Consider the following 26,988-nt stretch of genomic DNA (forward strand, 5'->3'; position numbering starts at 1 on the left):
CCCAGAGACTGGATGCAAGAAATGACATGGACTAGAAAGCTCTTTCCCTTCCTTGGGGACAGGTGAGTCATCACAGAAATGGCTTCTGGTAGGTTAGACACGGCCTAGGAAGTCAGGTTCAAGAAGATACAATCACGCACCTGTTGATTAACAGGGTCAAACTTTGCATCTGAGATGGGAGCATATCACTTTGCTAGCTGGGTGCTCTGACTTACACAAGAAGCTCCATTAGGCAGGAATCGTTGCCGTGTCCTTAATTAGGGGAATCATGTGGTCCCATGTCCAGCACAATACGGCATCGCTCCTCTATATTGACAATGAACCCACTCTCCAAACTACTTATTTAGCATATAATGTATCTGATAATATTGACATGCCCCTACAAACAATGGTATAGAGTAGGAGGCATCAGGAAAATCTCTCCATTGGTCCTGAGCCCAAGTGGGAGAGCCTTAGTTTGGCCAGATTCTCCATGGCCACTCCCCAGGAATCAATATAGATGAATATTTTCTCAGCAATATGGCGCCAGGCTATTGCACATGCTAGCCATGCAGCCTGGAGCACGATGCACTGGAAGAACTTGTCAGAACCCCCATTCCCTAAGGTATCCTCTGTAACTAGAGAAGCAGATCCTTAAGCCCAGTAGTATGTGCTTCTCTGGTAGTGAATGGAGCCATCAGTAAAGCAAGCCAAATGACATTCCTCCAGAGCCAGGGCCTTCTAAAGAGGGGCACACTGGGCTAGTAGAGGAAGTGGGATTCCAAGAGCTGGACTGACAGCCTTGGCCTGTGGTCCACTTGCCTTATGTTGTTTGTAACGTCACTGACACCAATGGGACCCAGGCTTGCCCAATTTGAAACATCTCTTTCCATTTCACAATCAATAGAAGCCTTCTGTTCCCAACCCATCTTGTCTAGAGGGGCTGTCCTGCACCACCCAACTCAATAAGCCACACTGGGCAAAGGGTCACTAGATGATTGGCGTCATCTAGTGGGGCAACTGTGGCACCAGGCCTGGAGTCAGGAAGACGTGAATGGAAATCTGACCTTTCAGATTTACTTACTAGCTGTGACTGTGGGCAAGTCACTTAACCCTGTTTGCCTAAGTTTCTTCATCTGTAAAATAGAGATAATAATAGTGCCTACTTCTCAAGGTCGTTGTGAGGATCATATGGGGAAATAATTGTAAAGTGCTTGGCACAGTGCCCAGCACCTAGTAAGCTAAGTTAGCTATTATTATCATTTATTATTGTGGCTGCCACATGATATTGCTTATTCATTGAGCTCATCATTTGCCAAAACATCTGGATCTTGTGACAAAATGCCATGTGACAAAAAACTTGCCTGGTCTGCCTTGAGTCTCATCCTTGAGCGGCTGAGTGGTTGGACCCAAGAGTAAGAGCTGACACTTATTGGGAGTCCCATTTTATCACATTTGAACCATCCTTCTGGACTACTGAAATCTTTGTGGATCCCAACTCCACCATCCAATGCGTTAGCCATACTCTACTAGCTTCTCGGGTTTTAGCTGAGAGAGGAAGTTCCTGTACGTGTCCAGATGGTTGGAATTTTGCATCACTGCTATGTCATCTTAGTCTGGGATCTTTTCCCTAAACTACCCCATCTCCTCCTTCAGGCCAGGTATTCTGTAATATACAGTTCCATCCTTCCCTTTTTAACCCTCACCTTCCATCTTAGAATCAATACTGTGTATCGGTTCCAAGGCAGAAGAGTGGTAAGGGCTAGGCAATGGAGATTAAGTGACTTGCCCAGGGTCACACAGCTGAGAAGTGTCTGAGGCCAGATTTGAACCCAGGACCTCCCGTCTCTAGGCCAAGCTCTCAAAACACTGAGTCACCAACCCACTCCCCCTGACCCATCCTTCTCTTCCTACAATGATCCATCCTCTCCCAAATGCTCTGAACCATTTCACTTCTTGAACTTCTTGAATATCATCTTATTATGCAAAGTGATTCAACAGTCCTTTTATTCAGTTTTTAAAAATAAACCATACCCTTCTAAAACCACACTGCAGTCACGTGTCACATCCCGCCCAGACTCAGTGATATCTACAAAGCAGAATTCTCTTCTTTTCGAATCTCAAGTTCACTTATCCTGTTGGCCATGTTTTTTTATTTTTCTGTAGCCACATCTGAAGTCATGGGGTTTTTGAATGCTAACTTCTTCCTTGGATCTGGTCTCATAGGAAGCATGAATCCTCTCTATGGATATCTGTTTTCATACTGCCACTCTTCAGTATCTAGCATGCTTGCTTTATATGGGCACATTTTCCTCTTCCCCTCCATTTTCAGTTTAAAGCCCTCCTGACCAGTTTTACAAGACTCCAGGCAAACATATTCTTCATTTTGAGCATACTCCATCCCTGGTCAGGAGCCCATCATTCTGGTAGCTTAATTCTGGTCCACGAGTCCAAAGCCCGTTCTCAGAAATCATATACTTTCTTCTCCAACTTTTTACTTTCGGAGCACCTGCCTGCCTCTGATCAGTCGCAGAGGTGAAAACAGCCCCTGTGCTCCTCCAGTCTTCAGTTTTTATCCCAAACATCATGGTCCCTAGCAATGCTTTGGGGGTTCCTTTTGGCAGCATTATTCATCTTGTTAATCCCTACAAATCAGTCGTGGCTGGAAGGTTTGATACATGTCATGGAAGCTGTCTGTCATGCCTGGGTTTCTGTGAAAGGTTGTTTAGTCATTCAATCATGCCCATTCTTTGTGACACCTTGGACTATGATGCCAATATTATCCACAGAGTTTTCTTAGCCAAGATACTGGAGTGGTTTGCCATTTCTTTCTCCAGTGGATTAAGGGAAATAGAGGTTAAGTGACTTGCCCAGAGTCACACAGCTATTAAGTGCCAGATGTCAGATTTGAACTCGTGTCTTCATGATTCCAGGCCCAACAATCTATCCACTGAGCCACTTAGCCTACTACTCCTCGTCCACTCTATCTCTGACCACTTTTGTATGAAATCTCTCCTGGTATTACTTGGTATGCACATCATCAATCCCTGAAGCACCAAAAGCTGCTTCTTCGTCAGAGAAAAGAAATAGTTGAGGAAAACTGGGGCCCAGAGAAGGGAAGTGACTTGCCTGGAGGTGTAAAGATGGCTAGTTGTACACATGGAATTTGAACTGAGGTCTTGTGATTCTAGATTTATTGCTTTTTCAACCACATTGGACATTTTACAAAGCATTTCTCTCCCAATAATCCTGCAAGGTTAATGGTTGAAGTTTGATTGTCCTCAATGTGCAGAGAAAGCAACTGAGGCTCTCTCAATAATTCACCCAGAGTCTCACAGCTACAGTACGTGGCAAATCTTGGATTCATCCCAAGTCTGCTGGCTCCCAGGCCTGTACTCTTTTCAATTAATAATGCTCAAGAGCTTTAGCTAGTGATTTTATGACCATCATCTCTTTTGATCCTCATTACAACTCTGTGAGTGAGTGATAGCAGGTAGCCTTTTCTCTACTTGACAAATGAAGAAACTGAGACTCTGAGGGATTATGTGACTTACCCAGAGTCACCCAGGTGCTGGCCAGGCAGGATTTGGGCTGAGGCCTCTGACTTGGAGCCTTACCTCATCGTGCTGCCTCTGAAGACAGACATAAGCAATCCTCTATGATGCAGATGTGGGAACCAGAGCCAAGTCCCCAAATGAGAAGCAAGGGGTTACAGTGCGCACTTGTCCCATATCAGGGGCACATGTGGTTCATGGTATAGGCCAATGTTACCACAGGGAGGTCAGGGCAAAGGAAAAAGCATTTTTAAACCCTTACCTTCCATCTTGGAGTCGATACTGTGTATTGGTTCCAAGGCAGAAGAGTGGTAAGGGCGAGGCAATGGGGGTCAAGTGACTTACCCAGGGTCACACAGCTGGGAAGTGGCTGAGGCCAGATTTGAACCCAGGACCTCCTGTCTCTAGGCCTGACTCTCAATCCACTAAGCCACCCAGCTGCCCCCTAAAGTTGTGAACTTGCATCTCCTTGACTCCAAGACCAGCACCCTATCCATTGTTTCACCTAGCTGACAACAGGCTTCTCCACAGTTAGCATGTAGACCCACTACCTCCTTCCAAGCCAGTTGGGTTTGTGTTGTGCATTGCCTCTCCTTTACCCTCGTTGCCCAGTGAATGGATATACCCAGGAAGATGAATGAAATGGTGCCTCTCCCTGCAGCCAGCCACTGCGATCCTCCTCCCTCAGCAGCCTGAACATCTTCCAGGTGGGCGTTGAGATGCAGGCCCCAGCATCCTTCCCTCCAATGAAACCTGAATATCTCCACATCGCCAATGACATGTGCTAAGTGATTCCATTGAGAACACGCACAAGACCCTCCCATTAGGGTACCATCCATCTTCTGGAAGAACTAATTGGCTTAAATATTTCACCTGTGTTTAGAGATCATTTAGCTACGCTGACAAAGCCAGCAGTGCCCGGGTGCCTTGGCGTCCTTTTAATGAGTGTTTGCCAATGCAAATGGGGGAAGAAACAACCTTTGAAAGTCCTCCACGTGGTTTCTCTATCTGCATTTGCCAGCTGTTGCTTGACCCAAATATGGGAAGCAGAGGCAATATATTCATGTATGCAGGCCACGGAGGAAAACGTTCATTCACGTTTGTTCTTTTAAACAGAGCGTGGCTACAACTCGGTTTTTAAATATGCCCATTCTGCTTGTAATCCTTACACAGAGATTGCTTCTACATCAAATCACCAAGCATGGAGGCTTCTTTGGCCTCCCAGGCCATTCTCAAAACATTTCCCATCCTGCCCTAAGAATGTATTCATGTACCTGCTGGGACTCATTTTCAGAGGCAGGAGAGCCTGGCAAGACTCCCCTTTGCCTAAATGGAAGGTTCAGCTCCCCATTTTCAGAGGGACTTCTTCTATGGGGGAATGTTGCTCCTAAGCCCCTCCATGAACGAGGCCCAAGCCACGGCTCCCAAATGAAAAGCCTCGCCATTTCCTCATTGGGCAAGCACAGCTCCTGCTGGACCACCCTTCTCCCCTGTCTACTCCAAATGGATTTTCAGTTATTTGCCCATATCGTCTACAGGTCCATTTAAATTGCCTCAATTTCTCTCTTTCGTGCATCTGTCCATTTTAGCTCTGGAAGTGGTAGAAGATGAAAAATGGGGTTAATGGCGTCTTAGAAAAACACTAGACTGGAAATCTCTTGATTCTGCTAGACACCAACAGGGCCTGGGACACACTCTCAGTTTCCCCTTCTATTAAACTAGAGAATCATATATGTATGGCTGGAAGGAAGCCGAGAGGCTACTGATTCGATCCTTTAATTGGACAGATGAGGAAAGCGAGGCTGACAGGTAAGTGACTTGTCTAGGGTGAAACGGTTAAAAAGTGTCTGAGATGGGAGACAGTTTCGCCTAAGGAAGTAATAAAAACCATTTAACAGCATCCGCTACGTTTTGTTTCTGTATTACCCCAGTATGTTTCATAATCTGTTTGCTGGGACTGAGATGAGTCGTTCCATTTCAATCAGGGTTTAGCTGCCTTACAAATAAGACTTTGATGAAAGCAGCAGAAGAGCCCATTCAAAGTGCTCTGAGATCTATAGCTGGGGTGGGGCTGGCAGAAAGGGAGCATTCCAAAAGGATTCAAAGAAGAGGTAAAATTTGAGCAGGCAGCTGGGTGGTGCAATGAATAGAGAGCTGGACCTGAAATCAGGAAGACCTGAAATCCAATTCAGCCTCCCTAACTGTGTGGCCCTGGGCAAGTCACTTAACCTCAATCTGCTTCAGCTTCTTCATCTGGAAAATGGTGATAATCAAATGAGATAGTTTGTCAAGGGCTTTGCAAATGTTACAGCCATATGTAAATGCTGGCTGTCATTCTTATTATTGAAGAATGGGCGTGATTCAAGCAGGAGTGGGTAGCAAGGCCCAGGATGAGTTTTAGAGACTGAGGCAAGTAGGCAGCCACAAGGACACAAGAGGCCCAAAGCAGCTCCTCTCAATGGGAAAATCTCCCCCCTTCCCCCTCCCCATTTCCTTACTGTAAGAATGATATGCCTGGATGGCTGTCTCCTCCCGCAGATGTGATGTCCATTGGCAGGCTCGTGACCCACTGGCTGGGGATGGAGGATGGGGAGGGGTGGGGAGTGGGGCGAAACACACTGTCAGCTCACGGCTGCTGGGAAGGAAAAGGCTGTTCTCAAGAGGGGGAGAGGAAAAAAATCTTCATCTCCAAGATCCTTAAATAAATCGTGTTGTTCTCTCCCCACTGCAGCAAAACATGTCAATAATCAAACACTCTTGACGGCCGGAAAGGAGCCCAAAGCTAGTCCGCCTGGAGGGAGACCTGCTGCCAGGATGGCATTAGAGGGGAAGCAAACATTTCTGTAAGTACAGATCAGATACAATGCAGCTAGATTTCTCCCCTCTGGCATATCATTTTCGATAATGGATATGGAAATTATTCATTGACTAGCTATTCAGAAATAACTTGGGCGATGGGCTGCGAAGAAGATACTCCACAGACCTCCAGACTAATCCTTGCTAATCAGGCTGGTGAGCTGTGTAAGGGGCTCCTTCGGTGGGGGCCCAGGAGCCTTGGTGGGGCTAGGCTCTCTCCAGTCTCTTGCAGACCAGGGAAGAAAGGCAGAAGCAGGCCAGGCAGGGACCCCTCTCCAGTGGCCTCCTCTGGGGATGCTCACTCCCGGCCTGTCCATCGTTCAGTGCTGAGCTTGGCGGGCAAGTTAAGTGAAGCTCCTTACTACTTATCAATCAGAAATCAGCAGGGCCTCTAGAGTTCTCCTCATTAAATTTAAAGTATATTCTCTCCCTAGCAGCAGGCTGCTCTGCTGCCATCCATTACTTGTACGGCCAATTTTCGGCAATCAGAGAGGGCCGCCTCCATCACTGGCTCAGTGCCTGCTTCTGTCTTCTTCCCTTGGGAGGCCACATCCCTTCCAAAGTCTCCTTGAAATGGTTGTCTGACTAGGATCTGGTCTCTTCTGATGGTCTCCAACTTTGCCCTACCTTTCTGTTATGCTGGGTCTTCTTGCTCTCTAGCCAAATTGATGGGCATAAAAGCACATAAAATGTGCTCATCCTGCATCCCTCCCACCCCAGATGAATACCACTCATGGGTCTACTCCCTGCCCTCACTAGTGAGCTCAGAACCAGAGGGCAGTCGGCATTTCTACAGATTGCTTTTGAAAAGGAAAGCTGATACCCAGCAGAGCCCAGAGGAAAAGGGGCTGGACAAGGAGTCAGAAAACATGGGTTCAAAGTCTGGTTGTCTCAGCAACTTCCTAGCTGGGTGCCTTTAGGCAACCGGCTTCCCCACTCTGGGTCTCACTTTTTTCCTTAGTAAAATGAAAGGGCTGGACCAGATGCTCTCCAAGGTCATTTCCAGCTCTAACATCTGTACTTTGCTTCAAATGTGTTAGTGATATGACTTGGGAGTTTATGGTTTGTTTTTTTTATTTTTCCGATGAACCATGTGCATTCTCCCTTTCCCACCACCCACCACCATACTCCTCCTCCTGACCAAAAGCATGCCTCTGGAAGGTAATCAAGGAGAGCCTGAGGTCATGACCTCTCACTACTATATCAAGGAACCAATAGATGCTTTCAGATCCCTAGCCTCACCATCGAATCCAGCTCAGATCAAATTCAATAATTATATGGCGCTTTCCACACTGTTGTAGGCCCTCATTACATCTCACTTCTTGAATAGCCAACTTCTCCATCTCTAATCTGCTCCCCTCCCCCAATTCATCCTTGATGTACTGTTGCTGATGTAATCATAGGATCATAGATCTGGCCTGGAAAGGGCCTCAGAAGTCAGTTAGCTTGGAAAAAGCTACGTGAACTGATGCAGAGTGAAATAAGCAGAACCAGGACATCGTCCACAGTAACAGCAATATTGTGGAATGATCAACTGGGAGAGACTCAGCTACTCTCAGCAGTGCAAGGATCCAGGACAATCCTGAGGAACCTATGACAAAGCATGCTCTCCACCTCCAGAGAAAGGACTGATGGAGTAGAAACGCAGATGAAAGTGTATGATTTTTCACTTGTTTAGTTGGGGTTTTGCTTTTACAAGATTATTCACTTTCAAAAATGAACAATATGGAAATGTTTTGTGTGATAATACATGTATAACCCAGAATGAATTACTTGCTTGCTCGGGGTGGAAGGGGGAAGAGGGGAGGGAAAGAAAACAAATCATGCAACCATAGAAAATATTTAAAAAGAAATAATTTTTAAAAAAGAAAACATGCAGAGATTTGTTATTACATGCAAATTGGGGAAAGATAATAAAAATCTTTAAAATCTTAAAAAAAAGAAGTTGGTCAACTTAACTCTCTGATCTGGCAGGTTAGTAAACTGAGGTCCAGAATTTGCAAAGGCTCCTTATTGACTTTAGGACAAGCTCTCTAGCCTAGCACTGAAGGCCTTCCATCTCTGACCACAACCTACTGTTCCAGCCTTATTTTATTTTTCATTACTCTCATTATTTATTTGAGGCTCTATTCAAATTTCCTACTAGGAACTGCTCAAATGATACAGGGCCATAGAATCACAGGCCTAGAAATCAGAAGGGACACTAGAGAAAAACTAGCCCAATCCCTTTCATTTTACAGAGGAGAAAATTGGGACCTGGGAAGATCCAGTGATTTGTCCAGAGTCACAAAGGTTCCGAGGAAGTGTCAACTTTCTATGCTCTGGCCATGTATTTCCCCAACAAGAAAATTGTACCCTCATGCCTACAAGATAGTGTCAAAACTGCTGAACTGGGTATTTGAAAGCTCTCCCCATTCCATCTCTACCTGATGAAATCCTACCCATCCATCCATGCACGACTAGCTCCAGTGCCACTGTCTCCTCGAAGCCTTCTTTGATCTATCCAACCCGAAGTGATCTTTGGGGGGGGATATTTTCTTTTCTCCCCAGTTATATAATAAAAACAAATTTTTTTATCTTTAAAATTTTAAGATGAAAATTCTCTCCCTCCACACTCACTGCGACGGTACGCAATCCGATATGGATTTTACATGTGAAATCATGTAAAACGTTTTTCCAAGTGGATTCTTTTGCAGAAGAAAACTGGACCAGAAACAATGAAGAAGGAAAGTGAAACACAGTATGCTCTGGTTTGGCTGCAGCGCCCATCAGATCTTTCCCTAGAAGCAGATGGCATTTTTCATCAAGAGTCTTTGGGGATCATCTTGGATCACCGTGTCGCTGAGAAGAGCTAAGCTAGTCAGAGTTGATCATCATACGGGATTGCCGTCACTGTGTACAGCGTTCTTCTGGTTCTGCTTACTCTACTGTGTACTGGTTCGTGCAACTCTTCCCAGATTTTTCTAAAATCCTCCTGCCTGGCATTTCCTATAGCACAACAATATTCCATTACAGTCACAAGCCAAAGATTATTCAGCCATTCCCCAATTGATGGGTATCCCTTTACTTTCCATTTCTTTGCCATCACAAAAAAGCTACTAGAAATATTTTTGTATTTTGATTTCTTATCTATTTGGCATACAGACCTAGTCATGATATTGCTGGGTCAGAGGGTATATTATAGGGCTTTGGGCATAGAATCAAATTGTTCTCCAGCATCAACCAGAAATGATCTTACAAACTCTCCTAGCACCATGTTTGGGCCGACTTAATGTCATCCTAGCATAGATGATAGAGTGTCAGACTTGGAGTCAGACAGGCTTGGCTTCAAATATTGCCCCTGACATTTATTAGCTTTATGTGAGCCTCAGTTTCCTTATGAGGTCAAGTAGGACAATGTCTATAAAGTATTTTGCAAAATGCTAGAAAAAGTCTTCTTTTTATTATTGTTGCCTCATTAATGTAATATTTAATCTCTACTTATTTGTCAGAAAAGATTCGTGCTCAATTGCAAGCTTCCTGAGGGCAAGGGCAAGGGCAAAGCCAGGCATGGTATGCTGCACACAGTAGGTGCACGATAAGTATTTCCTGAATGAATGACCTCATTTGATCTTCATAAGAACCTTGTTAGATAAGTAGAGCAAGTAATACTCTCTCCATTTTTTGCACACTGGAAAACCGAGTCCCTTGGCTATAGAGAGAGGCAATTTTTGAAGCCAGGACAACTGATTCCAAGCCCAGAGCTCTTGCCACTGTACCGCACAGCCTCCCCAGTGAGACCATCACACTGCATCTTTGAGGAAATGCATTGATATCCAGCCCTTGGGTGGGGGGATATAGGCTGTTCTTCCAGTGCCATCTCTAATAGCACTATGTTCTTTAGGTTTTCTTTTAAAGGAACTTTTTATTGACCTTTCTTTTTTCCACATCACCAGCTTCCCCAGCATCCCTCCCTTCTCTTTCCCAGAGAGCCATCCCGTGTAACCAATAGAAGTTCCGAGAAAAAGAAAAAAGAGGGAAATTCCGCAAAACTGATCAATACCCTGAAAAAGGTCTGCAGATATGTGCACTGCCCAACCCTTGTGGACCTCCTACCATGGCCAAGGGGTGGGAGTTGCCTTGGCTTTTCAGTCCTGAATCTGCTTTATTTCATCTCCCACTTCACCAGTTTTCAGACTCCATTCAGAGAAAAACCAATATCCTGACCTTTCAGGAGATGTAGGAAGATGGCTCAGGCCAACGTGAGTGGGGCTGGGGTGGGCCTGACAAGGCTGGGAAGGGGTTGGCTCCCCCAGAGCCTGCCTCCAGCTTTCCCTTTTCCCGAAAGCTTGGCAGCGTTCAGTTGTGTGTCCCAGGGTTCTAATAATTAGGCCCCGTGCTTAATTAAGACTTTCAAGCCAAAGTTCCATATGATAGCTGACTCGGCCTTGCCCATCCATCAAGGGGAGTGAGAAAGAAAGGCTCTCTTTATCCCAGTAAACAAAGGAGGAGGGCAGCCATGGGGGCAGCCAGACAAACATTCAACAGTCCCTGTCCTCAAGGAGAATTCCGTTCTATTGGGCTGGAAGAGGAGATGGCAGGTAGAACCTGCGAACACCTCTGTGCCCAACACTTCTGCCCATTGTTACCGATGGTCTTTTCTCTTCCCACCAACTTCTCCTCTGTATCCCTGCACCACCTTTGATAGCTCTGAGGCTGAATCAAGTGCCCCTGATTCAGGCTCCAAGTCAATGAGAGTCCAAATGACTCTTGGGGCTACGAAGGAAGGCTTGTCCCTCTGAACAACAAAATTCCCAGCATGCTGGCGGGTCCACATCTTCCTGTTCTAAAAGTAAAGGTAGCTGGGTGTCCATGGGGCTTGGTGACGGAAGGCTGAGTGCAGGGAAGGGTTCAATAGGCCAATTTGTCTGGAATGTAGAAGAAAATAGCATTTGATAGCTCTAGCAAGGCGGACTACAGGCAATCCAATCCAATAAACACCAATGAAGCACCTACTATGTGCTAGGCACTGAGCTGAGCACTAAGGATACAATGAAAAAAGAAAGACGGTCCCTGCCTTCAAGGAGCTTACTACCTAAAGAGGGAGCTGACACAAAAGGAGACAACAAAATGGCTGGAGAGGGCCACCAAGTGGGGCATCTTGTTCCACAGAGATGAAACCAGGTAGGCTAGTGGATTCAGAATGGAATGAGTTGAGAGCCCATTAGAAAGGTGCTCCAGCCTCCAGCCCTCCAATCAGAGGGGAGAGGAGCCAGCAACATCCAACAGAAGAGTTTGGGCCCAAATCTAGAGGCGAGCAGGAGTCATTGGAGCTTGAGTTGAGGATCGACACGGACAGACTGGGGCTTTTTACTATACCATGCTAGTTCCCAAAGTCAGCGAGCTTTTCTAAACTGGCAGAAGGGGGGAGTACAGAGCACCAGAAACAGAAGTATCTAGTGGGCCAATGCTCTTATTTAAAACAGGAAGAAACTGAGGCCCAGAGGGTAAGTGACTTGTCCCAAGTCATACAGGTGACAGAGGCGAGATTCAAACCCTGGTCCTTGTGGAACTGAGACAGTTACTAATCTCTCTGACCCTTGTTTTCCTTTATTTAAAGTGAAAGTGATGCAGTGGACAAAGTGTTAGATTTGGGGTCAGAGAGATCCAAGTTTAAATCTTGTCTCACATGCTTCCTAGTTGTGTAACCATGAAAAAGCCACTCTGGGCCTCAGTTTCCCCATCAGTAAAATGAGGAAGCTACTCAGTGGTGTCTGAGGTCCCTTCCCGTTAGTTCTAAATGCTACAAGAGGAAAATGAAAGATCCTTGAAGGCAGGAGAGATTTCATCTTTGTTTTTAAATCCTGAACTTTTAGCCGAGTGCCGGCCACCTAGGAGATGTCTATTCACGTTCAGCAGACAAAGGCGTGAATGGGGATGTGCTGAAGATTCTTGTCTAGGTTGGGACGTCTCCCCCAAGGCTCTGTCCTAAGCCCTTTCTCTGTTCACTCTCTAATAACTCACTGGGCCATCCATTAGCCTCCATGGAGTCAATCGAGTCAGAGCTGAGGATTCCCTGGTCTGCACAGCTGGTCCGGACCTCTCTCTGGAGCTTGATTCCTCACAGGCACCTTGACAAATAACACGTCCAAAATGGTGCTCATCACGACCTCCAACCCGTCCCTTCTTGCAAAGAGCCCTGTTGTTGGAAGAGCTCCACCATCCTTTCCATCACCCAAGCTCATAACCCAGGTGCCATCTTCACTTTTCACTTTCAGCCTCCATCTCCAAACCAGGACCTTCTCTCATATATGGTCCCACCTCTCCTTTGACACTTTCACCACCCCAGTACAACCCCCCCCATTAGTTCCTGTCTGAACTACCAGAATAGCATTTTTTATAAAAGTCCTCACCTTCTGTCTTAGAATCAATGCTCTGTATTGATTCCAAGGCAGAAGAGCAGAGAGGGTTAGGCAATGGAATAGGAGTTAAGGGACTTGCCCAGGGTCACATAGCTAGGAAGTGTCCGAGGCCAGATTCAAACCCAAGACCTCTCGTCTCCAGCCCTGGCTCCCTAACCACTGATCTACCTAACTTCCCCTGCAATATCCTTCTAACTGGGCTCTCTTCCATCAAGTCCCTCCCTACTCAAATTTAACCTGCATTCATCTGTCAAGATAATTTCCCTAAAGCATGAGTCTACTAACCATGCCACCTTCTTGTCCATAGAGCTCCAGAAGATCCCCATAACCTTCAGGGTCAAATAGCAAGTCCTCTATTTGGCATTTAAATCTGACCCCGGGGGCAGCTGGGTAGCTCAGTGTGTTGAGAGCTAGGCCTAGAGACGGGAGGTCCTAGGTTCAAATCTGACCTCAGACACTTCCCAGTTGTGTGACCCTGGGCAAGTCACTTGACCCCCATTGCCTAGCCCTTACCACTCTTCTGCCTTGGAGCCAATACACAGTATTGACTCCAAGACGGAAGGTAAGGGTTTAAAAAAAAATCTGACCCCTTCCTACCTTTCCAGGCTTCTTACATTTGATTCCCCTCCATGCACTCTTCATAATCCAGCGACACTGGCCTGCTTCCTCTTCCTCACCCATGATATCCCATCTCGCATCTCCATGCCTTTGCACTGGCTTTCCCTCATGCCTGGAATGCTCTCCCTCCTCACCTCTGCCTCCTATTCTTCCTGGCTTCCTTCAAAACTAAGCTCAAATACCATTTTTTGGCGGAAGCCTTTCCTAGTCCCCCAGCCCTTAAACACCTTCCTCCTCCCAAATTATCTTCTATCTACTCTGTATTCTTTACATGTTGTCTCCCCCATTCGAATGTAAGTTCCTTGAGGGTGGAGATTGCTATGACGTTGCTTTGTATACCTGACACAGAGCAAACACAATAAATGTTTGTTGATTGATTCATATTTAACAGGGAACTTTTCAAAGCTATCCTCTTTGTCCACATTCTTTCTGGATTTCTTTCTGTTCTTTTCTGTCCATTAAAATGTTTTCACAACTTTCTTTTCTTGGGGGGCAGAGAACAGCCCTATCCCAGTTTCTCTCCTCCTTATGCCTCCTCCTCCCAAGAAAAATAAAAAGAAAACCCTTGGAACAAGTATATATAGTAAAGCAAAAGAAATTCCCCTATGGGCTGGATCTGAAAACGGGGGTCTCATTTCACATCTGAACTCCAAGCCACCTCTGCCATTGCACTTGATCACTGCATTGATCAGAGTTCTGTGACATCCATCAGAGTGACATTGATCAGAGTGACATCCATCAAATTTGTTTGTCTTCATTCTTTTTGTTTAAACCTTCACCTCCCATTTTAGAATTAATACTGTGTATTGGTTCCAAGGCAGAAGAGTGGTATGGGCTAGGCAATGGGGGTCAAGTGACTTGCCCAGGGTCACCCAGCTGGGAAGTGTCTGAGGTCAGATTGGAACCCAGGACCTCCCATCTCTAGATGTGGCTCTCAATCCACTGAGCCACCTAACTACCTCCAAACTTGTTAGTCTTTACAACGTCATTGTTATGATACAGATTGTTCTCATGGTTCTGCTCCCTTCACTCTGTATTAGTTAATATAAGTCTTTTTAGGTTTCTCTTGGCATGGTCATTTCTTGACTGAGTAACATTTATATACAACCCCCTCATTTTTGAGAAAAGGAAAATGAGTCCCAGGAATATTGAGTGGTTTGTCCACTGTCATACACAAAATGGCTAAAACAAAGTTTGAACTGAGATCATGGGGAACAAGAACTGTAGTTGGGGTTGGAGAATATCCCATCAAGCATTGTGGTAATGGGCCTGTAGGGGCCATGCCACGAAACATGGATTTTGAATTGCAGTCCAATCCGTTCCCTGCTATAGTAGAACTCTGAGATAGAAGGGACCTTTGAGATCATCCAGGTTACAGGAACTTTCTTGAGCAGCCCCCCCCATCCATTCTTTGCTATCAAAATTTTTTTACTTCAAAATGTCTAAAAAATATTGACACAAAAATAAACTTTTAACTCGACTGTCTTGAATGTCTTTGGGTTCCCCTCAGATCTTCCACTCCCACGTACTCCATAGCATCTCCCAGACAATGATCTAATCAAACAAAGCCATGAGCCCACATCACTACCATGCCAGAGGTTCTTCTCAACCAAACCTACAATAGTAAGCATGGAATGGTCCAATCATCCTTAAAAGAAAAGAAAATGAACCAGATGGGAAGAGACCCTTTGGGCATAAGTTGCATTTGCAAGGAAATCATCCCCAAGCCCCAGGACATTAGATCACATGCCTCTTCTAGCTCTTTCTTGAAGTTGCTAAGCTTTCAACACTCTTCAAAAGCAATGACTGGCCCTGGTCTTAGAGAGAAGCTCAGTAATTGGCCAATGGCTGGCCTTCATGTCTAACAATCCTCCCTGAATTGCTTTAGCTGCTCCTCCAGCCTCTTGGCTGCTTCGCAGCAGCAGAGACCATGGTCCCCAATTCCCTCTCAGTCAAACAATAGATTATTATCTTAATTATAGTTGCCTGGTGTTTTCCACACTTTTCCCATTTTATTAAAAACAATTACCTGAGAGGAACCAATCTTTTGTAATCTCTACCCCATTGTTCTCATCTCTCCCTGCTTCTGATGAGGTCTTTTCAAAGGGTATTTTATCTGTAATTATAGTCTGGAGGGCAATTGCTCAGAAACTCAGTCCAGGAGATGTTTTGTTGAGATTAATTTTTCTTGTAGTTTGTGACCCAATTATATCTTTGGGGTATTTAATATCAGCTGCTTCATAAACCTGTTTCTTCCGTGCCAACCAAATATGCTCTCTCTTGGAAATGACAGTCATGAAGAGAAGCTTTCTCTCAAGACTTTAGAAAAGGATGGATGGATGGATGGATCTTGGTGGAGAATGGTCAGGATGAGCCATCTTCTGAGGAGAGAGGTCTTGGCAAGATTTAGGAGATGACTTGGATCTGAAACCCAGGCATATTCCGCCAGCTGTTAAGGGAGTGACTGGTACCTTGATTGGACTTTGGAATCATCTCAAAGCAAAGAGAGACAGTGCGGTGCAGAAGAAGGTGTGCTGGATTCAGAGGTGGGCCTAGGGTTCAATTCTTGGCTCTCTGACTCCTCGCTTCATCTGGAGAGGTAAAGGCATTAGACTATATGCCCTCCAAGGTCTCTTCCAGATCTAATGTGATCCTATGACATTTGCAGCCATGACAACAATGGAGTAACAAGATCTCAGATTTCTAGAGTACTCTGTGTCTATAAAGTGGCCGGCATTTGGGAGCAAAGATCACACACAGGATTAGAAATCAGAGGGCCTGGGCTTAAATCCCAAGAAGACTTTGCCACTTTCTACTTAGGTGTTCTTGGGCCAATTCTTCCCCCTTTTGGATCTTCCATATCTTCCTCTGCAGGACTTGGAGGTCCCTTCCAGCTCTAGATCTTTAAACCTATAACAACCCAGTTGATCCGCACAGCCATCATGTGATAAGAAGATGAGACCTGGGCCAGAGGAAGTAACGTACTTAGGATCATCACATTTTAGAGGCAGAGACCACCACAGAGATCGTCCAACTGACCCCCACCATCTGAGAGAGAATTGAAGCAATGCCCAGAGAAAGGGGAAGAGCTTGCTCCCCATTATACGTCTGTCTCCAAGAACCGATGGTCGGAGTGAGACAAAAGCATTCCAAAAGTGAGCATGTCAGAGCTAAACTGGATCTTAGAGGTCATCTGGGCCAAGCCTGCTCCCGAAGAAACTGAAGCAGTGAAGAGGCTTCACCGAGGCCTCGCTGGACATTGCAGAGGGAGGCATTTTCTTTTAAACAAATTGGCTTTGAGCCAAAAGTCAAACACTGTCCCACCCCCTGCCAAAATCCTGTGAGAATCTTTCAGGAAACATCGTCACCAAAGATGTCACAACTTCTATTTTTCCCCTCTGCTTTTGGGCCAAATCTATTAGATTAAAAACTCCTTGAAGGCAGGGAGTATCCGTTACCCCTTTTTAGATATCCAGTGTTTAACACAGTGTCTGGCACATAGTAGGTACTTAATAATATAAAGACTGATCCAACATCCCTCCTGTTTGCAGCCTTTTTCTGACTACAGAAATCCCCATGGAAGCACAGATGCAAAGCCTGTAGGACGGCACCAAGTCACCCAGTGTCCAGTTAATTACTGCGGCCAGGCTCTACAAGGCCTGGCCTGGGGGTGATATCTACAGAGAGGCGCTGGGAAGAGTCCTAGTCCTCAATGCAGAGACTTCCCACAACTCTCCTGGACAAGGATTACAGGCCATAAGCCTTTGGCAATAGGCTTTACACTTGAACAGCATATGCTTTGCAAATGTAAATCCACTGGGTATTTGAATGGATGTCTGGTAACTATGCCAATGACCTCATTTTTCAAGTCTTTTTAAAAATAGAATCATAGCCATCAATAGTCCCTTTCTCTGGATGCAGAAAGATGTGACACTAGAACCACGGAATAGTAGAGCTCAGTGGAACCTTAAAATATAGAACCCCAAAGGGTCCTCAGAATCTAGAATCGAGATAGTCGTATGTTAAAGATGGAAGAGAGGGACCCTAGGACCCAGAATAGAGAACATCAAAGCTAGAAGGTTCTTTGGGACTCCAACTGTAAGAGATGGAAAGGATCTTAGACCAAAGAATGTTAGAGGTCCTGAAGAAGACAACGTTCTTAGCACATGGAGTACTAGAGATTGAAATGCACTCGGAGGAGAGATTGTGAGAACCAGAAGGGACTTCAGAATATGGAGTGTCATAGCTGGAAGGAATATTAGAACGGAGTGGTAGAAAAGGAAAGGGCTTTAAGGTGGAGAATAGAGAACATTAGGGCCCAAGGAGACCTCGTATATGACTTTATACCACAGACTCTAGAATGTCAGAGCAGGAAGAGTCATTAAACCAATCAAACATGGAATGTCAGAATGGACATATTGATTAAGCATATAGTCAAGAAACTCCAAACATAAAACGGAAGCATTGGAACGGTATGGCTAGGAGGTACCAGAAAACCCAGAGGGTTCAAGACGGAAACCTTAGAACCCCGGAATATAGACCAGTGGATCTGGAAGGGATTTAAGCACATGGCATACCCCAGCTAGTTTGATCCTTAGGACACAGAGAGTGTGACGGATAGATAGGATCTTGGAACAGAAAATAGAACGTTAATATTACCAGTTTCAGATTTCCATAGAGGTTAAATGTTTCTAGGGACATTAAATGGGAGAATGCTGCCTACTAGTCAGCTCTCTTGGGTTGGGTCTCATAGCCAGGAGATGGCAGAGAAATGGAAAGCTAGTATTCAACCAAATGAGCTCTCAAAGCTTGGCTTCTCGGCAAAAAGCAGAAAGCTTTCTCGAGCATGACACAGTAGCATTTTGCTCTAGGTTCAAGCAAGGCAACACAGAGAAGGGAAACGGATCCAAGCCTCAGCGAGGTTTGGTTTGGGCCAAGTTGAAGGGGGGTGGTTTTCGCGAGATGGCTTCCTCCTTCCAAGAAGGAATTTGGTTTTAAAATGACATTACTGGGGATGAAAGTTCTCCCTGGCCCCAGCTCGCTCAGAGCCCGCTTGAGAATTCTATGTTGCAAGTTTTGAAAAGAACTCAAACCAGTTGGCAGCGGGAAGCTGCTTATGTTCACCAAATGCCAATTCCTGTTTCTAGGAAAAATGGCTCATGGGAAAGGCCCGAAGGATTCTTAAATATCCAATAGCTCTTACAAAATGACATTTTGATGAGTTAAGTCTAAATAAGTCACGAGAATTAACAAGCTAAGGCAAGACTATTTGGTAAAGTATATTTTCGGTTACAAAGTTGAACTATTTTTTAAGCTGAGATGCATGATGCCCTCCAGATGTGCTAAGTGACCAATTCCTTACACAATAACTCATGATTCTTTAAAGCTGTCATTTACATTTCTGGAGAGCGCTGTCACACTATGACTTTAGAGCTGAGAGGGAAAAGTAAGGAGAGCCCTAGAGCACTCTGATTGGCTGCCTTCTTAGCTTCATATTATAGAGGGCCCTTTTGGAAGAGACCTCACACATCATTTAATCCAGCCATCCACAAACTCTCTTTGCTGTTCTGAACCTCTTTGACAGTCTGGTGAAACTTATGGAACCTTCAAAATAAGGTTTTGGAATGTACAAAATAAAATACACAGGAGGCAGCAGGGTGGCTCAGTGGATTGAGAGCCAGGCCTAGAGACTGGAGGTCCTGGGTTCAAATGTGGCCTCAGACACTTCCCAGCTGTGTGACCCTGGGCAAGTCACTTCACCCCCATTGCCCAAGCCTTTCTGCTCTTCTGCCTTGGAACCAATATACCATGTTAATTCTAAGACGGAAGATGAGAATATTTTTTAAAAAGGAAAGAGGGGGCAGCTGGGTGGCTCAGTGGATTGAGAGTCAGGCCTAGAGACGGGAAGTCCTGGGTTCAGATGTGGCCTCAGACACTTCCCAGCTGTGTGACCCTGAGCAAGTCACTTGACCCCCATTGCCCAGCCCTTACCACTCTTCTGTCTTGGAAACAATTCCCTGTATTGATTCTAAGAAGGAAGGTGAGGGTGAAAAATAAAACACATAGCATTAACAAAGGAAACTCATCATTATTGACATGCAGTTATAAAAGTGTTTTTGAAAATTCATAGACTCCTGGAAACTTCCATGTCTTTGGACACTTAGCCCAAGTTTAATAACCCCATATCTAGTCCAATCCCTTAACTGTACAGAAGAGGAAACTGAGGGCCAGGGAGGCAGGACCTTGCCTCGGGTCACCTAGATAGTAAGCTGCGGCCTGGGGATTTGAATCTGGGTCCTCTGTGTCTAAAGCCATTGCGCCATACCTCACCGCCAACACCCGTCACTCTTTCCTATATGAGAAGATCTGTCTGCAGAGATGGGCGATTTACAAAACATCTGCAGAGGGACAGAGTGTTGGCTATGAAGCCAAGAATGGATGAAAAGGCATTTGTTAACGCACTTGCAATTGGTCAAGCTTACATTCTAAGGGGGGGTGATTTGGAAAGATCTAGGAAAATCGTAGAGCTGGTGTAGACCCATTGGGCCTTTCTCCATTGCAACGACAACGTTGGACTGATTATAGTTCAAGAACTAGAAATAGAGGGGAGTGGGGGTGGAGAGGGGGCTGGTGAGGCGGGTACAAGGGGGTAACAAAGGGGCTAGTGCCCAAATGGCTGGAGTGAAGCAATCACCCAGCACATCTCAGTGTACTGAATTGAGGCAAATGGGGTGAAGTGACTTGCTCAGGGTCACACAGCTAGTGTCTGGGGTAAAATTTGAACTTGGGTCTTGCTGACTCCAGGCCTAGCACTCTATCCACTGAGGCCCACCAGCTGTCCCCAACTGTTCCCTAGAGGCATGTATGTCTCTATTCCCAACAGCAGCTAGGTAGGACTGTGATGGCCACATGATGTGTTCTCACCATTTATTAAGCACTTACTGTGTACAAAGCATTTGCTGGGCACTGAGGAAGAGACAGTACAGGAGAGAAAGCACAAACCTAAGACGCTGAGACATACTGGGTGATTAAGTCAATGACCAATCAGGAGGGGAAGTTTGGGTGGTTTGGATGGATTAAGGGACTTTGTTTCTGGTTCTAGCTGGGGAAAAGATGGCTGGGGAGTGGGGTGAAGTCAGAAATAATAATGGTCAGCATTTCTTTAGTGCCTACTAGGCGCTAGGCACTACACTAAGTGCTTTACATATATCGTCTCATTTGATTCTCACAACTCCTCTGGGAGGTGGGTGCCATTATTGTCCCCATTTTACAGTTGAGGAAACTGAGGCAAACAAAGGTTAAGTGACTTGCCCAAAGGCACACAGACAGCACATGTCTGAGGCTAGATCAGAGTCATCTGGCTGCATCTGATGATGGAAGATGTGGGTTCAAATTATGCCTTTGACATTCACTAGTTATGTGACCATGGACAAATCCCTTAGCTTCTAAGAGTCTTAGTTTCTACACCTGTAAAATAGGCATAAGAAAATATGGAGTGCTCACTCCACAGGACTATTACAGAGCACTCCACAGTCATTAGTACTACTATTTTTGTTCAATCGTTTTCAGTCTTGTCTAACTCTTTGTGACCTCTTTTGGGGGTTTTCTTGGCAAAGATACTAGAGTGGCTTGCCATTTCCTTCTCCAGCTCATCTTCCAGACAAAAAAGCTGAGGCAAACAAAGTTAATTGACTTGCCCAGGGTTACAGTTAGTGTGTAGGGCTAGATTTGAACTCAGATCTTCCTGGTTGCAGGCCTAGTGCTCTATCCACTGAGCCACATAGCTGCCTCCAAGTACTCCCACTACTACTACTCCCACTACTACGACTCCCACTACTACTACTACCACTACTGCTACTACTACTACTACTACTACCACTATATCATCTATATTCTCAAATGAGCCTCACAACAACTCAAGGAAGGGTAGTGGGTAAACTGAGTGGGTACCCATTTTAATGGCTAAACTGAGGTTCAGAAAGTAGCTTGCCCAGAGTCTTTAGACTCTCAAGCTGGTACCATGTAACGTGATCATCAATAGTGATGAAGGCAGGAGCACATTTCTTTGCTCCTCCCACTCTCTTTGCCTCTTGACATGGGACCATAGCACTAACCCTCCTCTGAAGCTATGAGGACCAAATGAGGTAGCAGATAGAAAATGTTTTGCAAATCTTCAAGGGCTACATAACCTAACTGGAAAGCTGCGGGGCGGGGCAGTCCTTGGGGGACATCTAGTCCAACCCCATCCTTTTTTCAGTTGAGGAAACTAAGGCCCAGGGAGAAGTGACTTGGCCAAGGTGGCCCATAGGATCCTAGACCTAGAGTGGAAAGGTCCTCATAGAGACCCTCTAACCCAAAGCTCTTGTTTTACAGAGGAAAAAATTGAGGCCCAGAGATGTGAAGGGATTTCCCCAAGGTCGCACAAGTATCAGAGGGGGCATGTGAATGGCAGGTCGCTCAAGCTGGTTCCATGTTGCCTTCCTATCACACAAGGACCAGCTCTGCCAGCCCTGCCCTGCCTCTTCTTTATTTGAATGTCCACCACTTAGCCCTCCTCCTTTTCTGCACTCATCAGATTGCTATTTAGATGCTATTCATCTTAGGTTTGTGCTTTCCCTCCTCTACTGTCTCTTCCTCAGTTCCCAGCAAATGCTTTGTACACAGTAGGTGCTTAATAAATGGTGAGAGCACATCATGTGGCCATTAAGGTCCTACCTAGCTGCTGTTGGGGATAGAGACATACATGCCTCTAGGGAACAGTTGGGGACAGCTGGTGGGCCTCAGTGGATAGAGTGCTAGGCCTGGAGTCAGCAAGACCCAAGTTCAAATTTTATCCCAGACACTTACTAGCTGTGTGACCTTGATCAAGTCACTTCACTCCATTTGCCTCAGTTTCCTTATCTGTAGAAGTAGAAGGAAAGGGCAAACCACTCCAATATCTGCCAAGGAAACTCCAGTCGGGGGCATGAAGAAGAAGTTGGACATGACTAAGAAATGAGTGAACACCAGGGAGCTCACACTTTGGTTAAGGTGATTCACCCTCTCTGTAGCGTCAAGGAGAAAGGGGTAGAAAAGTTCCAGAAAAAGAGAAGCTTAAGGGCCAAAGCACCAAATTAGCACATCAATCCATGAGCCAACATTTGGGCAGGATCTGCTGGGTGCTGTGCAGCGTACAAAGACAAAAATGAAACAATACCTGGCCCCAAGGAACTTCCAGTCCAGTCTGGGGAAGGCGACACGTACGTGCATCAGTATGGGGGATCTCGGGGCCAATGACCAGTCCAGCAATCTCTCTAAATCGGCGCTTAGCTGATTGTTCTGCTCACTGTCTAGGCTTAAGAAAGTGAGAGGAAAATGCTAACAAAGCAGACGAAACTGAAAAGTATGGCATGGTTCCTTTTTGGGAGAGCCAATTACTAAACATTTCCCAGAATGCCCCTCTGTAGGTGTATACCAAATAGCCGTAAAACAGCTACGCACTTCTGGGGGCATAAGAGGAGGCCTTGGTAGCTGGAGAGGTCAGGAAGTGTGGAAGGGGACGCTGGAGCTCAGCGTCGAAGGAAAATGGTGATTCTAAGAAACAGAAGTGAGGAAAGGGTGCAGATCAGACATGAAGGACAGCCAGGCTCCGCAAAGGCAGGGGCACAGAGGGGTATCATGTTCTGAGGAAGGGGAAGAAGCATGGTTTGACTGCGTAGCAGGGTTCACGAAGCAGCCAATTAATAGATATGCCAGACACTTTGTGGGGAGGGGGGGGGATGAATATAGAAAATGAAGCAATCCCTACGGGGGAGTCACACAGAATAAGTCTGACAAGGTAGGAGGGGGCCAGCTTGTGAAGAGTTTTCGGTGTCAAAGACAGGCTTTTGTATTTGATCCCGGAGGTAATAGGGAGCCACTGGAGTTTATTGAGTAGGAGGTGACATGAGCAGACCTACGGCTTTGGGAAAATCTCTTTGGCAGCTTGGTGGAGGATGGATCTTGAGGCAGAGAGCCTAATTAGAAGGCTATTTCAATAGTCCAGGTGAGAGGTAATGAGAGTGTGCCCAGGGTGGTGGCAGTGTGAGCAGAGAGAAGGGGACAGATAAGAGACATTTCAGAGAAGGAAGGGACGGGCTGGCAACTGGTTGATTGCTATATGGGGTGAGTGAGAGGGAGGCATCAAGGATGACAGCGAGGTTGTGAACCCGGGTGACTGGGCGCCTATTGGTGCCTTTGACAGTAATAAGGACATCTGGATGAAGGGTAGCTTTCGAAAATAATGACGGGGGAAAGAACGAGTTCCGTTTTAGGCATGTTGAGTTGGAGATGCCTAAGGGACGTCCATTTCACAATGGCCAATGAACAGAAGGTCCAACAGAGGGCTGAATCTCAAGCGGCTGCCATATACAATCTTCTCTAAGTACCCCTACGCCAGGCAGCATCATTCCCACTTTACAGATGAGGAAACTGACACTCCGAGAAACGAAATGACTTGCCCAGAGTCAGTAAGTGCTAGAGGCAGGATGAAAACTTGGCTCTCTCTTGAGTTTAAGCCCAGTCTTCTATCTACTCCACCCCAATGATTGCCATACCCAGTTAGGCTCACAGGAGACCTGGGGGCCAGATGTTCTAGCAAATCCTGGAAACCCACGTGGTTTGCAAAAGGGCCCGAAGTATTCCTGAAATAGACACTGCCTGGGTGCTTAGCTCTGTGACATCCCAAACCTACACTTCCTCAGTGAATCAACAACCAACCAACTGACGTGCACTTATTAATCACCTCCTATATGCCAAGTCCTAAGTGGTGTGGATACAAAGACGAAATCAGGATAGTCTCAGCCCTCAAGGAGTTTACATTTTACTGGGGTGGGGGGTGAACATCACATATCCAAATGATCAAATGCAATATAGGAAACATACAAATTAATGAGGAGTAACTCCAACAATTGGGAGGGTAGTGGGCAGCTGGGTAGCTCAGTGGCTTGAGAGCCAGGCCTAAAGACGAGAGGTCCTGGGTTCAAATCTGGCCTCAGACACTTCCTAGCTGTGTGACCCTGGGCAAGTCCCTTGACCCCCATTCCTAACCCTTACCGCTCTTCTGCCTTGGAACCAATGCAGGGTATTGATTCTAAGGAGGAAGATGAGAGTTTAAAAAAACAACAATTGGGAGGGTCAGGAGAGGTGAGCTGAAAGGGGTCCAAGTCCTACCATTTACTGGCTTCAAGAGGATAGACAGGTCACCTAACACAGAGAGCCTCAATTTCCTCATCTTTACAGTGAAGTAGTAGCACTTCTTCACAGAAATCTTATTAAGGTGCAGTGGTAAGTGAACATAATTTAATATGTGGGGTGGCTGAGAAGAAAGAATATGAAGCTACCTTCGGGAGAGGAGCATGGATGAATAGTGTGCTAGTGGTAACACTGGCAAAGGAAAGGGCAGAAAAAAGAGAAATGGCAATCAAGGCAAAGGTGGCGAGTCCAGTTCTGGCCCTGACGAATTTAAGCAAATGGTCCTGGGAAGCCATCTTCATTGGACACCTTCCCTTTTGCCGGTAAAAATGACAATATACTTATATGGAAACACATGAATTTGCAACAAGGCAGAGTGGATAGGGAGTACTGAAATGCAAGTCAGGAAGCCCTAGGTTCAAATCCCTCTTCAGACTTAGCTTCTCTGGGCCTCAACTTCCTCATCTGTAAAACAAACAAATCAAGGGGGCTGAGGTTATAAAAGTCCATTCCAGCTCCAAATCTATTAGTCTCCCCATAATACCTACTTCTCTTAGAGAGGCAGGATGGCATTGTGAACCATGGGTGCCAAGGAATGAGGAAGACCAGAGTTCAAATTCTGCCTTCAGCAAAGCTCTCAGATTATAAATTACAGAGATCTGCCTATTCACATTGAAGGAAGGTATTTCTATCCAGGAATTTTTCATAATGATAAAAGCACAAGCCTTGACTCTGCCCTCAAATTTATTCCCATTAGATTATTGTCAAGAAGGCTCCCCCCTACCCCCATAGGTAGCACAGTGGTTATCATTTTGTGGCTCACTCTCTCTACCCTTTTGCAAATTTAATTATTGCCAGGAAAGAAAACAGGAGAGTGGGGCTGGAAGCTGGCCACCACTCTGCTCTCCTCCAAGAGAAAGGGGACAGGGTTAGAATGACATCTATCTGCTCCCTTATATAGTGTTAGTCTAGGACAGTGATGGTGAACTTTTTAGAGACCAAGTGCCCAAATTTCATGGAGAGGGAGAAGGGAACAGCCCTGCCCCGTGTCCCTCTGGCTTTCTAGCAATGAACTCTGGCAAACTCTGTGCTGGGATGACAGCATGCACACCCATAGAGAGGGCTCTTAGTGCCCCCTCCGGCATATGTGCCATAGGTTTGCCAACATGGGACTAGGAGATGTGACTATCAGGTTCAAGCTCATTTCTTTTTTTATGCTTTTAAATTTTTATTTAATTAATTAATTTAGAATATTTTTCCATAGTTCCATGATTCATATTCTTTCCCTTCCCTCCTCCTCAAACTAATTTCTAAGCACTGTCCATTAATGGGCAAAGGAGGGAGGACTTTAAGCTCAGTATCCAAAGTCTGACTTCCTTCTCACCAAGTACCAGTTCCATGTTTATACATAGACAGTAGATAACAAAGAACTCTATTTATTCAAGTCCACAATAAAATGTAAATCAGCTCTGGAAGTGGGGAGGGAAGAAGAGAGGGAGACAATACGGTTCATATAACTTCAGAGAACTCATGTGGAAATTTGTTATTAAAATAAAAATCAACTCTAAAAATTAATAAAGGGGGAAATTAAGGTGAAAAAACTTTTTAATGGAAATCAAAGAGAAGTATACGCAGGAAAATACATATCACACAATACAGAGGGAAAGGAACAAGGAGAAAGAGATCGAGACAGAGAAAAGAATGTCAGCCCTCCATCTTACTCAAAGGGAAATTCCTCAAAGTTTCTAGGGTGGTAAGCTGGGGCAAAGGACATACTAGAGACCACTAATTCCTCTCCTGGAAGCTTTTTGCAGAGTCCTGTTTTCTTGTTAGCAATCCGAAGTGGGGTTGGCATCATCCATCTTTTCTCTTGAAGCTGGAAGCCAGAAACACTCAAAGAGGCTGAAGAGACTCAAAAATAGTCAAGAGGCTGAAGAGATCTGAAGAAAGCAGCCTCTTTCTCCAGCACACCAATGCTGCTGCCCGGCTTGCACGGGGCAGGGGCACTGACTCGTACTAGTGAGGAGAGAGCCCCATATTGATGGACTTTGGGCCTCATTACCCTTCTTCACCTTAACAATCCCATAATAATACACTGCTTTAAAAAAACAGGCCAATTTTACATGTGGACTGGCCCGATTTTCTGGACAATCTTTTTGTCACCCAAAGGTTTGGTCGTGAGTCTGGCCACTATTCAGACACCCAGATCCTTCCACCTTAATCAAGTCGCTCCAGGCAAGCCGCTTTGCCTTTCTGTGGCTCAGTTTCCCTCTCTGTCACCTGAGAAGGTTCAACAGGCCAGTCTGAGAATGGAAGTCCTTCGACTGCACATCTCATTTTCTTCCACAGGAGACAAGAGTGGCTTCTAT

This window comes from Monodelphis domestica, chromosome X (assembly GCF_027887165.1).
Source record: "Monodelphis domestica isolate mMonDom1 chromosome X, mMonDom1.pri, whole genome shotgun sequence".
Classification (NCBI taxonomy): domain Eukaryota; kingdom Metazoa; phylum Chordata; class Mammalia; order Didelphimorphia; family Didelphidae; genus Monodelphis; species Monodelphis domestica.